Source organism: Polypterus senegalus, chromosome 6 (genome assembly GCF_016835505.1).
Source record: "Polypterus senegalus isolate Bchr_013 chromosome 6, ASM1683550v1, whole genome shotgun sequence".
NCBI lineage: Eukaryota > Metazoa > Chordata > Cladistia > Polypteriformes > Polypteridae > Polypterus > Polypterus senegalus.
Genome location: NC_053159.1, coordinates 26081029 through 26096504, shown reverse-complemented (window position 1 = coordinate 26096504; position 15476 = coordinate 26081029). Strand labels below are relative to the sequence as shown.

Here is a 15476-nt window from a genome sequence, read left to right as displayed (position 1 = left end):
GATGAGCAGGGACCCTGGGCATCTTTCTTTGGGTGTTTTTCACAGTCGGTAGACAAGTCTCTTTAGTGTCCTGCGTTTTAGAACTGTGACCTTAAATGCCTACTTTCTGTAAGCTGTTAAGGTCTTAACGACCATTCCACAGGTGCATGTTAATTAATTGATTATGGTTAATTGAACATGCATGGAAAACATTGTTTAAACCCTTTACAATGAAGATCTGTAAAGTTATTTGGATTTTTAAAACATTATTGTTGAAATACACAGTCCTGAAAAAGGGACGTTTCTTTTTTTGCTGAGTATATCTATACTAATAAAAGGCAAAGCCCTCACTCACTCACTCACTCACTCACTCACTCACTCACTCACTCACTCACTGACTCACTCACTGACTCATCACTAATTCTCCAACTTCCCGTGTGGGTGGAAGGCTGAAATTTGGCAGGTTGATTCCTTACAGCTTCCTTACAAAAGTTGGACAGGTTTTATATCGAAATTCTACGCGTAATGGTCATAACTGGAAGCAGTTTTCTCCATTTACTGTAATGGAGATGAGCTTCAACGCCGTGGGGCGGAGTTTCGTGTGACATCATCACGCCTCCCACGTAATCACGCAGTACATAGAAAACCAGGAAGACCTCAAAAAAGCGCTCAAGAAAACATGCATTATATAATTGAGAAGGCAGCGAAACAATAAGAAGCGAGTTCTGCTACTTCGGAAACAAAGCACGATGTAAACCTACACTTTAAATTAAGTTCATAGACAGGCTGCCACTGGCGTTTGTAATTTAGTGCCTGCCCATATAAGGCCATCCGTCAGCGGCAATCCAATAGCAAACTGCCACGGGTAAATATTCACGGGTGAAGGACTGTGCTTATGGAGAGGAAGATGAGATGGTCAGGGTGGTGTTTGACACAAACTCAGCGAAACTGCCAGAGAAAGTTTTAAGTGCCAGGACTAAGGTAACATTAAATAAAGCTATGGACATAGCACGAGATGGCACCAGCACAGCTGGGAACCTTCGATGCAAGTACACCGAGTGGCTCACGTGAACTGATGCAGTGCACAGATAAAAAGCAACAGTTCCAAAGAGTGCTGAACAAAAAACGAATTACACAATTGAAAAGGCAGCAAAAAATATGAAGCGTCTGATAAGCATATTCATAAATGCAGCTACTGTGGAAACAAAGCACACGGTGGAAAAAGTCAATGTCCCGCTAAAGGAAGACAGCGTAAAAAAAACCCGTGCATGCAGTTTGTCACATCACAGATAAAAAGGAAGACGAGCTGTTTATTGATGCAGTAAGGAACTAATCGATGAATGAAACCTCTTATCTTTACAGCGATTGACAAACACGGAATGTAACTTGAACACATCGTACAAATACGAGCCTGATTGAAAGAAATAATGATAATCAAATCCTTGATGACAGCAACATTCAATAACACTCACAAAACAATTACTGTATATTGACAATCATGTTACGTTATTTTTAAAATGTTCCCTTTTCTTTTCATAACTTCTACTTCTCCACTGCGATACGGGTATATATATATAAATGTATATCTATAGCCCGATCTACAATACATACTTTAGCATAGACAAGCGGTGGCGCAATTGTAGAGTCTTAGCCTCTAACGCCGACATTGAGGTTCGATTCCGAGAGGGATGTACTGACTATGTAGCGCTACCGATTCATTTTACCTTCCCATCTCCTTGGTTTGGGACGTATGAAAAATATTAGGTTAGCAGAATCATGTTACGTTATTTTTAAAATTTTCCCTTTCTTAGCACAAGCACAGTTGAGAAGCTTCGATGCATGTACTCCATAGCAGCGTTAAAAATAACGCATTTAATCACACTTTCAATTCCAAGCAAAAGGGAACTTTTGTCAATGCATGATTTCCTGGTACATCCATTACACTGATGCACACATCACAGCTACAAAAATGTTAGAGTCGGAATAAAGCGTTCCTACGACTGATCATTTCGACTACCCGAGCGAAGCCTTGATAAAAGCATGGTTTTGTGCACACTGAAAAGCAAGCAAAATTAGATGCATTACAGAAAGCGGACTTTGTGGCTCTTACTGGGGATCATTGGACTTCCGTGACCGTTAGTAATTCTAAATACATCTAATTACAAAATGTTCAATGATCACACTGTTTTAGCCTAATGTACAAAATAATTTTGGCTAATGTTACTCAGAGTTTAAAGAGTAAGCTGGTCAAATTACCTTTTATGTTTCTGACTTATTTTTTAAGAAGAAAAACTGCACTTTATGTTGAAATTTTGGTTATTATTATTTAAAGACAATACTATTCTGAAAATGTACTTAAAGTACTTAAACTACCACTTTATTTTTAAGTCTGCCCAATTTTAACCAGGGATGATATTTTTGTTTCTGTTTTGAATTCAAATGCAGTTTAAAAGCTTTTTTCAGAAATTAAAACAGCTTCAGTTTACAATATTCATGTCCATGTCTATTATTTGATTCTGTAAGCCCACTAAAACCGTTTTAAATAAAAAAAAAAAAATTTGCGATTTTGGGGCAAATTTACGTGTCGATTACATACGATTAATCAAGATTAATTCTTACACAGCCTCTAATTAATTGGATTAATTTTTTAATCGAGTCCCACCTAATATATATATGTAGATATATATGTAGATTTGTATATATATGTGTATATACAGTATATATGTAGATATGTATATGTTGTATATACAGTATGTATATATGTGTGTGTGTATATGTATATATATATAACTGTATATATATATGTGTATAGATGTGTATATATATATATATATGTTTATATGTATATATATGTTTATATATGTGTCTGTGTGTGTGTGTATATATATATATATATATATATATATGCCAGCAACACTCATGACAATTACAAAACAATTACATTGTCAATCATGTTACGTTATTATTAAAATGTTTCCTTTTCTTTTTACTTCTCGCTGCCAATGCAGCTATTTTGCTATATATATATATATATATATATATATATATATATATATATATATATAAATAGATAGATATGACAACAACACTCATATCAATGACAAAACAATTACATTAACAATCATCTTACGTTATTTTTAAAATGTTTGCTTTTCTTTTCATAACTTCTTTAACACACTACTTCTCCTGCGAAGCCTTGGTATTCTGCTAGTATATATATATATATATATATATATATATATATATATATATATATATATATATACTCATAAGAACGAACTAGAGACATTTAAAAAAAAATTGGGGCAGCCACCTGCAAATGGGTAATTTGTTGTGAGTTGTTCACCAGTCAGAGTCCAAAGCAGAACTAATTTAAGGATGTAAAGATGGCGGCTTAAAGACCCAGACAGGAAGTGATGTCATCATAACCAGAAGTGACGTAATCTGGACCAGAAGTGATGGTGTCATATGTGCCGGAACCAAAAGTGCTGTTATCATTGGAAGCGGAACTGGAAGTGACATCTTCATTGGCACCAGAAAATGGAAGTGACATCATCATTGCTGACGGAACCGTGTGGGATTTCCCATGAATGGTCTGCTGAGGATTGACAAAGTCAGTGCACCTTGCCACCCCCTGTTTTGGTGCGGAACTGACAATATTCAGAACCCTTTAGCTTCCTCCCAATCGCACGTGTGTGACAATATATATATATATACTAGCAAAATACCCGTGCTTCGCAGCGGCAAAGTACTGCCTTAATATTTTTATTAAGAAGAAAATTAAACCTTTTTAAACTAAGGGAAAATATACCAATAATTATTTCTTAATGATCTCTTTGTATACCACATTGTGAGTTTGGCCCTCCGGTTGTAATATGACCAAGCTGTGCGCTGAGCTTACTCTTGAGCATGCAACGTACAGTTGACCATGTGAACAGTGATCTTGTTTCAAATCTCACAGCTTGGATTGCTGCTGTCATAATCGGTTTGAGTTTCATGGTTTGTTTCAATTACGACAGTATTTGCAGAACTTGTGTTGAAGTGACATTCGGCATCTGTCAAGCGTTGTAAGCATACAACCGATTTCATCGATAACTTCACATCTAGCTTTTGAGAGTTTAAACATCCATAAACATCAAAGTGTCCACTACTGAAATCGTCACCTGTGAATCGAAGATGTTTAAGAGGCATTGGCAGTTGTCGAAAGGTGTAAAATATTTGGCCATTTCGGTACACTTGAAAGCGACAACCGAACAATTCAGCGGCAGCCATCAACTCACATGCAGAACCATAGGTGAAGGGCTTAAGCATTTCACTCTTGTAGTGCTCCTGCGTAGAATAATTATCTCCTGTACCGTCATCAGTCCACACCTTGAACCTGTCCCAGTCATTCAATACATAAGACACAATGTTCCTCCGGATATCAAGACTGAGCCTGATATGGCCGTTCAATATGTAACAAAGAGAATGGAAAAGGTAGTTGCCATCTCCAGGCATGGAAACCACTCGGTAAGTGACAGTTGTTTGATCGATGGTGATCACCTCGATAGACATGTTAATGTGGGCACGTTTGGAATGATAAAGGAAATGGGTACCTGAACAATGTAAAGTAAGTCTAAAATACCCACACAATAACTATAATCGTAATAAATGAACAATAAAACAGTGGAGAAGCCGTGGATTAAATAAAAAGGCTGTAGTTATCAGCAGGGAGACGTGAATCCCGTGGCGAAGCAAGAAAGGGAATGTAGAGACCGGAGCGACAGACGGCCTTATATAGGCAGGCAGCCAACAACGTGGGAGGCATTGGGATGGGGGACCCAACGCCGCCTCACACGGTGACCGAGCTGCAGGCTATGAACGTATATATGTACGTAAGTAGGATTCAGTTAGCGTTGGGAACCTGCGTACCAAATTTCTTGAAGATGGGCCCATAAGTAACAAAGACCGTTGAAAAGTTCAATATGGCAGCCGGCAGTGGCATCATAATCTCAAAATAAGTACGTACATTGGTTTCGGTTAGCGCCGGAAAGCCACCTACCAACTTTCATGAAGATGGGGGCAAAAATAAGAAAGTTCAACATGGCGGACGTTGTCGACTGTTATGACAGTTACGTGTAGAATTTGTAAATGAAACCTGCTTAACTTTTGTAAGTAAGCTGTAAGGAATGAGCCTGCAAATTTCAGCCTTCTACCTACATGGGAAGTTGAAGAATTAGTGACGTTAGAAAATTCAATATGGCAGCCGACAGTGGCGTCATACCAAACAAAATAAGTACGTACATCGGTTTTGGTTAGCACAGGGAAGCCACCTACCAAATTTCGTGAAGATGGGGCCATAAATAAGAAAGTTCAACATGGCGGATGTTGTTGACTGCTATGACCGTTACGCGTAGAATTTCGAAATGAAACCTGCTTAACTTTTGTAAGTAAGCTCTAAGGAATGAGCCTGCCAAATTTCAGCCTTCTACCTACATGGGAAGTTGGAGAATTAGTGATGAGTCAGTCAGTCAGTCAGTGAGTCAGTCAGTCAGTGAGTCAGTCAGTCAGTGAGTCAGTGAGTCAATCTGTCAGTCAGTCAGTCAGTCAGTCAGTCAGTGAGGGCTTTGCCTTTTATTAGTATAGATATATAATTTCCCATTTAGTTAAAAAGATGAAATTTGGCAGGATGGTACATCTCAGTCAGTAGGTATCCACTAAGAAAGAACTTTTCAATATATCAATATTTAGGGGTAAATCCCCACCACCACAATAATAAAACTAAATACTCCAAAATCTCAAAACCTGCCTTTGTGGAGTTTTTTTTTAATTTAGTGACGTTATAGAAAAAAGAAAATCAGAAAACATGTTTTTTTATTTCTTGATAAATTCTGTATTTGTCAATATTGATTAATGTTATTTATGCTAACTTACAGGCTCTGCACTATGCTCATACTACTGTGAGCTGAATTTTACTGGATTGAACTCAACATGGACCCCTAATACTGAACTTGTGAAGCTCAGCTCTACACCAATGGCTCTCAAACTCACCTGTGGCTGCAGGTTTCTGTACAAATGAACTTCTGTGTTTAAACGGAGTCCTCCCCTAATTAATCAGGCTGTTATTTCATAGTTTCTGTGTTCTGAGGCTGCGATGGACTGGCACCCTGCCCGGGGTTTGTTTCCTGCCTTGTGCCCTGTGTTGGCTGGGATTGGCTCCAGCAGACCCCCGTGACCCTGTAGTTAGGATATAGCGGGTTGGATAATGAATGGATGGATGTGTTCTGGGGTCAATGTATAAATCATAAACCTATGTTTGTTCATTTTTAATCAGAATATACCAGGCATCAACGTATGTTACATGGGGATAAGTTAGTGTTTCATTTACCTTTGTTTTTAACATTTGCATCATTAGCATTATTTTTATTCCGCTTTTCAAGGTGTTCTTGTTATTTAATTCATTTACTATAAACGGTGGGTCTGATGCTAAATTAGTTGCAGCCTTTCAGCATCCAGTGCTGTTTGCCCAGATGTCTGTTCTTCTCATTGTTATATGGTATTATTAGGATATACAGTCACAGGAGCAAACTGTACTTAAAAACAACAGATTAGCTGAAAAAATACATAAAAGAATCAAGCATTTAAAGCTAAAGTAAAAATTCAAATACTTCAGCAATAAATTAAAAAATCAAACTGCTGTGTTTTTCTAAATAGCAGAATAAGAGAGGAGAAAAAAGACCAATTAATTAAATGAGATCAGTCAGTGGTAAAATGCTAATCAGTGAAAGTGAAACTAGTAGGAACAAAAATCTGCAGCCATATGGGGATCCCAAGGTTAAGTTTGAGGACCACAGTCTTTGGCCAATAGCAGGAAACTCTCCATGTTAATATGCTCTGTGCGAAGTATACTTTCTGATATTATATTTTTGTCAGCTGTTCAAATGTCACTGAACTCAATGCATATGACAATAAGTTTGACTTGACGTTCATGTGTGTGACATCAGACTGGCTTTGGCCCAGCAACCCCCTCTGTTCCTTTCCTACATGTGCTAGAATTACTACAGCGGCATTCCACTGTACAGTACATTCATCCATTTTTTAAAATCACTTCATCCTGGCAATAGCAATGGAACCCCACACCATCAAAGAGCACACCCACACTCGGCCAGGTAGGAGTCACCACACAATCTGAGAGCATGCCTCAGGACAGTGGGAGTCCCCATAAAAAGCCTACATACTGTATACAGTACAGCAAACAACAAGAAAACAGAAAATACCTCCGGTGTGAGATGGCAATGTGACTACTTGTGCCATTGTACTGCTCTTTTAAAAGTCTGTTATAGAACAAGCATTGCCATTCATTTTTTACTTTGATAGCTCTGGTCAAGTATGTGAACTTCTTTAGTGTTACACAAGGATTATGTGCTGCAACTGAAACAAAAACTTTTCATTTTACTGTCCAGCATGTGGGCTACTAACAAAAGGCACAAAGACTGCAGCAGCTCAGTAGTCCATAGGAAGAAAAAAGGAAATCACTAACCCATAACAGCCTGCTCTTTCAATGTGCCATGTTGTACCCTCAGTAACATAATCAAAATACAATACAATTCAATACAATTTATTTTTGAATAGCCCAAAATCACACAGGAAGTGCCGCAATGGGCTTTAACAGACCCTGCCTCTTGACAGCCCCCCAGCCTCGACTTTCTAAGACAAGGAAAAACTCCCAAAAAAAACCTTGTAGGGAAAAATGAAAGAAACCTCGGGAAAGGGAATTCAAAGAGAGACCCCTTTCCAGGTAGGTTGGGCGTGCAGTGGGTGTCAAAAGAAGGGGGTCAATACAATACAATACACAGAAAAAAACAAATCCTTAATACAGCATAAAAATAAAAAATTTAGAAGTACGGAGCAGAATTTAACAGTAGATGATATCACATAATAAGATTTGGATTTGTTTAGAGTCCTGGAGACCTCATCCATCAAGCTGCCTCCCCCATTTGGCCATTCCACAGCTGAAACAGTGCTGGGCCAGCCAGTCCGATGAAAGGACCCCTCTGCCCCACAATTCCTGCGATCCTCCATCAGGGATGACTTTACCTTAGGCAGGCAAACAACTTGGCAGGTGGGCCATGGCACCAAGTGCCACATTTGAGTACCGAGAGCAGAAACAGAATAGGTGAGGTTTAGTAACAAATTATAACTGTCATGTTACTTACGTTTTAGTGCTAATGACTAACAACAGAGATTCAGTCTGTACAGTTAATCAGCAGCTCTAGTCAGGGTGTGCTAAACTGAAGTAGTGAGTCTTCAGCCGGGATTTAAAATCTGAGACCGAAGGGGCATCTCTTATAGTTGCAGGCAGACCATTCCACAGTTTAGGGGCCCTGTAACTAAAAGCTCGACCTCCCACTGTTATTTTATTAATCCTTGGAATCATAAGCAGAGCGGCATCTTGAGATCTTAATGTGCGCTCTGGTCTGTAAGTCATGATAAGTTCAGACAAGTAAGTCGGAACTTGGCCATTTAATGCTTTATATGTTAAAAGGAGGATTTTGAAATCTGCCCTAAACTTAACCGGGAGCCAGTGTAAGGATTTAAGAACTGGAGTTATGTGTTCATATTTTCTTGTTCTTGTAATAATTCTTGCAGGAGAATTTTGGATTAACTGGAGGCTGTATAGAGAACAGTTTGAACAGCCAGTGAACACCGCATTGCAGTAGTCAATCCTACTAGAGATAAATGCATGAATTAATTTCTCAGAATCCTGTTTATTTAGAAAGCACCTTAATTTCATAACATTTTTAAGATGGAAGAAGACATCTGCATTGGGACCCAGTATCTCACCTTTGCCCCCTTGGTATTTAACTAACACACCTTATATATTTACACTTATGTTAACACAGTTTAGTTCTACAGACATACTATATGGTGTCACTTTTGTTAGAACTGCTGCATATACAGTACGTCCAGGGTTTTAGGTAAAATCCTGCACCCTGGCATTTTCAGTATGAAACTTGCAGGTCTCCCCAAATCCAAGTTAATCCACATTATAAACCAAATGCATGTTAGGCTAATGGGATGTTCTAAATAGCCTTGTGTGGGGGGGCAAATCTTGCAAGAAACTGGTGCCCTGTCCCAGGTTGTTTCTACATTTCGCTAGGCACTGCTGGGATTGACTACAGATGCCCAGTGATCCTGAATTTGGATAAGCAGGTTTGAGAATATATGCGTACCAATCAAAATACAATAAATATGTCTAATGGTTCACAAGTTCTGTAACAATGATTTGTAAGAATGAGCAGCTGCTTTCTCATGAGTGTAGTGCAGGCACAACAGTCACAACTCTCTCACAACCCTTTGGAAACGTCTCATATTTTCTGTTGATGACCTTTGTCACCGAGTCTGGTTATTGACCCCAAGTCCTCCTCCCCCAATTGTAATAACTACTTTCTGATTCATTCCCGGAAAGGATTCTGCTTCAGTTTCAGCCACTACGTGCCTGGGTTCATTTGCAGCAACATCTTTATTCAGCACAGCTTATATGGTGCTGAGGAGAGTTACAGATTTAAAAAGCAAATCAATCAGATTCAAGCATGAGAAATGTAAATGTCTGTGCATAATATTCATTGAAATCAAGATTCCCTGAACATATGACAAAGGAGAGTAGGTTCATATTTGTATATCCCAGGGTTCAGATTGGAAATTATAGCACACATATCAGCAGGTGAACAGCGGCAGCTTACAGATAAACCTGATATTAAAGCTGCGTCTACTGGCAGCTTTGGGATTCACAACTAAATTAAAACTGCTTCCTTGACAAATAAAGAGAGGAAATATACGTGGATAGAAGCAGAATTTTTGGAAGTCAGCCCAGAAGAAATGCTGGGGACATTTTGCCCATTTTCTCATTGTTTTGGCCTCTCCCTGCACACATACTTCTGTAATGGTCATTCCAGTTCTCCTAGTAGATTGCGCTTAGACAGACCTCAGAGGCTGCCCTGCACCATATTCTGACAGGGATTTTTCTGAGATATCACTCTTTATAAATTGATAATTGAAAAATTAAATAAATACTCAATGACGGGTACAAAATGTACTGAAAGCAGGTGCTTCTACACAGGTGATGTCCTTTACCTAATTAAGCAAATAAATAGCCCATCATTCTTAAGGGCATGTATTAAAATGCTGGGCAAACCTGGTCAGGCGCTATCTTGAGGGAAGTATGCATTGTTTAAGCGGGACAGCACAAGCTAGGCGACCATGCTGTTATCAAGACTGTCTGACACTTGCCAAGGCTAAGAATGAGGGCAGGAGGGAGGTAGTCACTTGGCCTCCCACTGGGATAGCTGGCGCCAGGCTGTTTGGGATTAATAAAGTATCTATCTATCTATCTATCTATCTATCTATCTATCTATCTATCTATCTATCTATCTATCTATCTATCTATCTATCTATCTATTTGAGAGTGAGACAGCAACGGAAACACCAGAGAATTTTTGATTTGATTTAAGGGTTTTTAGCTGAAGGAGGTGACATGGTGTCCCCAAGACAACAAGCAGCAGCAGTGATGCCATTTTGGAGAACTACAACTCCATGGAAAACTTAGAGGTGCAGGGACACCAGGGTCCACAAGACAGACCTCTAGGAATAGTGCTGCTATTGCAAATACAGAGCTGACCTGATGGTGGAGATGACTTTGAGGCCCATGCAGAAGTGATGCTGGACTGGGGCTTAAAGCTGCCTCATACTGTGAGAGCTCTTGGGAGGGCAAAACAAATCTACATGGGCAGTGTGTTTGCATGAGTGAACACTACACAGGACTGGTAACCAATTCAGAGCCGTTACTGGACTGTATTTAATCCTGCTGGGACAGGCTCCAGAGTCATGTAGCCTTGAACTGGACTAGTTAGACTGGACAATGTTATGTTGTGTTATATAAGACAAATTACTGTACAAAAAGGGGAGCTTGTAAGACAGGAAAACATTTAGAAAAATGTAAAATTTTATCTTTTAGCATTTCACATGGTGTATTTTTTCTGAATTAATTAATGCAAGTAAGTGTGTTGTGCTAATAGATAAGAACAGAAATCAATGGGGGAGTTTACTAAGAAATGAATTAAAGTGTGGTACATGAAGAGCAAGTGCTAAGAACAATGCCAATACCCTGAATATACAAAAGCAACTCCCTGCCAATTAGGTGTTTGTGTTGGAGATATTGGGGGTCTTTTCTGTTTTCCTTTTAACCATTCTCATTTAACTCTGACTTCATGCTTTCTCTCTCTTTTATTGGCTAAAAGTTTGAGACCCCCTCATAATTCTTTGGATTTTTGTTTATCATTGGCTGAGCTTTCAAAGTAGCAACATCCTTTTAATATCTGACATGCCTTATGGAAACAGACGTATTTCAGCAGTGACATTAAGTTTATTGGATTAACAGAAAATATGCAATATGCATCATAACAAAATTAGACAGGTGCATACATTTGGGCACCCAGCAGAGATATTACATCAATACTTAGTTGAGCCTCCTTTTGCAAACATAACAACCTCTAGACGCCTCCTATAGCCTTTGATGAGCGTCTGGATTCTGGGTGGAGGTATTTTTGACCATTCTTCCATACAAAATCTCTCCAGTTCAGTTAAACTTGATGGCTGCCGAGCATTGACAGCCTGCTTCAAATCATCCCATAGATTTTCGATGATATTCAAGTCAGGGGACGGTGACGCCATTCCAGAACATTGTACTTCTACCTCTGCATGAATGCCTCTGTAGATTTCGAAATGTGTTTTGGGTCATTGTCTTGTTGGAATATCCAACCCCTGCGTAACTTCAACTTTGTGACTGATGCTTGAACATTATTCTGAAGAATTTGTTAAAATTGGATTGAATTCATCTGACCCTCGACTTTAACAATGGCCCCAGTCCCTGAACTAGCCACACAGCCCCACAGCCTGATGGAACCTCCACCAAATTTGACAGTAGGTAGCAGGTGTTTTTCTTGGAATGCGGTGTTCTTCTTCCGCCATGCAAAGCCCTTTTTGTTATGACCAAATAACTCCATTTTTGTCTCATCGGTCCAAAGCACTTTTCACTGTTCCACAATGAATCTGGCTTATCTAAATGAGCATTTGCATATACCAAGCGACTCTGTTTGTGGCGTGAGTGCAGAAAGGGCTTCTTTCTCATCACCCTGCCATACAGATGTTCTTTGTGCAAATTGTGCTGAATTGTAGAATGATGTTCAGATACACCATCTGCAGCAAGATGTTCTTGCAGGTCTTTGGAGGTGATCTGTGTGTTGTCTGTATCCATTCTCACAATCCTGCTCATATGCCGCTCCTGTATTTTTCTTGACCGGCCAGACATGCTGGGTTTAACAGCAACTGTGCCTGTGGCCTTCCATTTCCTGATTTCATTCCTTACAGTTGAAACTGACAGTTTAAACCTCTGAGATAGTTCTTTGTAGCCTTCCCCTAAACCGTGATACTGAACAATCTTTGTTTTCAGATCTTTTGAGAGTTGCTTTGAGGATCCCATGCTGTCTGTCACTCTTCAGAGGAGAGTCAAAGGAAAGCACAACTTGCAATTGACCATCTTAAATACCTTTTCTCATGATTGGACACACCTGTCTATGAAGTTCAAGGCTTAACGAGCTCATCCAACCAATTTGGTGTTGCAAGTAATCAGCATTGAGCAGTGACAGGCATTCAAATCAGCAAAATTACAAGGGGATCCATATTTTTGCACAACCAGTTTTTTACATTTGATTTAATTTCATACAAATTCATACTAAATACTGCTTCACTAAAAATCTTTGTTCGGAAAATACCCCAGTTGCTCAGTTATTCCTAGGAAATGAAAGACATACCATTGGTATCTTTTTTGTTGTGCAGTAAATTATTATGCAGGCTGGGAGGGGTTCCCAAACTTTTTCATATGACTGTATATTAAGGGGGAGCAGCCATGGACTGTGCAATACCTCCCCCTGGACGCTAGATGGCCGCCCCCCTGGGTTGGAGCGTGCCTCGGTGTGCCGCAGGGCTCCTTGGGAATTGGAGATGGGTGCAGCCCTGTTGGGTCCTGCAGGCGCTGCCAGGGGGTGCTGCAGCTGGGACTCCTGAGCCCATATGGGCTGTATATTCGCCACACCCAGAAGTGCAGCCGGAACTCGGCAGTCAACCACCTGGAGCACTTCCGGGTGGACTATAAAAGGGGCCAGCAGCCACCACTCAATGGCCAGAGTCGGGAGGAGGAGGACGAAGCTTGACGGAGGAGTGGTGGGGCAAAAGAGGAATTGTGTATTGGTGTACTTGGGACTGTGTTGTGCCTGTGGGGGTCACTGTGAAGACGTGCCCTACAGGTGAAGAAAAATAAAAAGTTCTTGTTTTTATATGTGCCTCCGCTGTGAGTCTGTGTCGGGTCAGGTGCCTATATAGTGCCTTTTACAATATTTATATATTTTATTTATGGAACAGGCTGGAATGCAACCTGAACAGACTAATCATCAATTAAACCTTAACCATATTTGTAATTATTAAATATGCATAAACAATCACATTTTTAAAAAGAGACAAAAATAAAGAAATAGACAAGAATAAATACAAAAAAAAATACAAAATTATTAATAAAAAAAAATTCTAAATTAATTTAAAATAAGAAATGTCCCATACTGACATAATCATTATGCCTGGGAGTTCCAAAGCATGCAAATCCCAAAAAGCCCTTCCCAAAAACAAAAATCCTGGCTAGACACGGAAAGACTCACGTAGAATATTTATAAAATTTCTTCATTTATTCTTCACAAAATGCTCTTCATTAACAAAGAAAGTCTGCGGAGAACAAAGGCAATAGGTTTTACCCAAAACAATAAGGCAATCCAGTGCAACCAAGGTCCCGATGAACAAAGCTAAAACAAAATCTAAAACAGAATATGTCGTCAAAATCCGAAAATCAGAATAAACATAGAAGGTATCAGTAACTCACCACTCCCTAGCAAACCCCCAGGAGCTGTAGAAGACCCTCCGGATTTATTGAGCAGAGGGCAGTTCCTGATGGTGACTGGCATTGGCCCCACCTCTTGAGGGAACCACCCACAAAACACATGGAGCACAGCACTGGCATGGAGAACATAACTCGAGGACTCAAAATTGAATAAAAAAGACACAAAACGAAACTTTGAACCCCAGCCAGGGGAGGAACCACATGGCTCTGAGACTAAGATGCCAAGTAATCATATTAGACACTTCGTGAAAGCTAAAATTCACAGCATTTACTAAATAAAGACTGCAGCAAACAATATACATTAAGAACATAAAAGAAGGGGTCCATTTTAACCCAGCAATCTTTCAATTAGGATAACCTGACGCTACCCAGTGAAGTGCACAGGCCATCATCCATAACATTGGTTGTCAGTGTATTCAATTGTGTTTCCATCCCTATGGCAGCTCCTGGCACCTGAGCAAACTGACAAACCCAAGACCCAAGCTGCCCAGTCATGTGATATCGTCAAGCAGCTGCTGGGAAAGGGCTTGTGATCCCTAATGTGGGTGCATCCACAAAAACAAAGAGAGAGAAATTTAAATGGGCAAAGCAAAGGTCAAAGAAAGTACTTCCTTGAAGATCACAGGTGGACTTTAATAGATAAATAGCAGCATTAAGCTGCAAAATGAAACACAAGGCCACGATGCTAGGAAGATGCTTGATGCAAATCGAACGAAGCACAGCTCTCAGGAATCAAACACATAAAAAGCCATTAATGCAAGGTTAGGCCAAGAAATAGCATCGGCCTGCGACTCCCCGGAGAGACTTCTGAAGATAAAAGTCAAAGGCGTGCTGCCTTCGTTCTGCCTCGTTTAACTTTATTTGTGTCAAAACAAGAAACTTACAAGAACAGAAGAGAGGCTGACAGGATGACCTACCCGCGGTGCTGATGAATCTCAAGTCACGTTGCTCAAATGTAGAGAGCCTTGACAGTAATTTAAGTGAACACAGCCTTTGTGTTTATGTGCATGCTGAAAACATGACAGCACAACATACAAATGAGGCCACCTGACTTTTACTTCTCTGAAATACAAAACTATTATAAATAATATTATAATTAAATTGTAAGAGATATTTATTCCAGTGCATGGACACAAGATAGCCGGAGCACATCCTGAAAACATTAGGTGCAAAGCAGTAACCAACCTAGAATGGGGCACCTGAACACCACATTGTCCACAATTACCTTTTTATATATATATATATATATATAGTCAATCAGTCATTTTCCAACCTGCTATATCCTAACACAGGGTCACGAGGGTCTGCTGGAGCCAATCCTAGCCAGCACAGGGCGCAAGGCAGGAATAAACCCCGGCCAGGGCACCAGCCCACAAGTATTATATATATATATATATATATATATATATATATATATATATATATATATATATACAGTATATATATATATATATGGAAGAGAAGGTCTGTGATAAGGTTTGCATATTTGCAGCTGGAGATCCACAAAGGGAGAAAA

The 15476-nt window shown here is 39.6% G+C and overlaps 1 protein-coding gene across 4 annotated transcripts in view; it reads right to left on the bottom strand.

Moving 5' to 3' along the window:
• The window catches only part of LOC120530889 (kazrin-like), a 690431-nt gene that overhangs the window by 659284 nt on the left and 15671 nt on the right, over positions 1–15476 (bottom strand). The window lies entirely within an intron of this gene.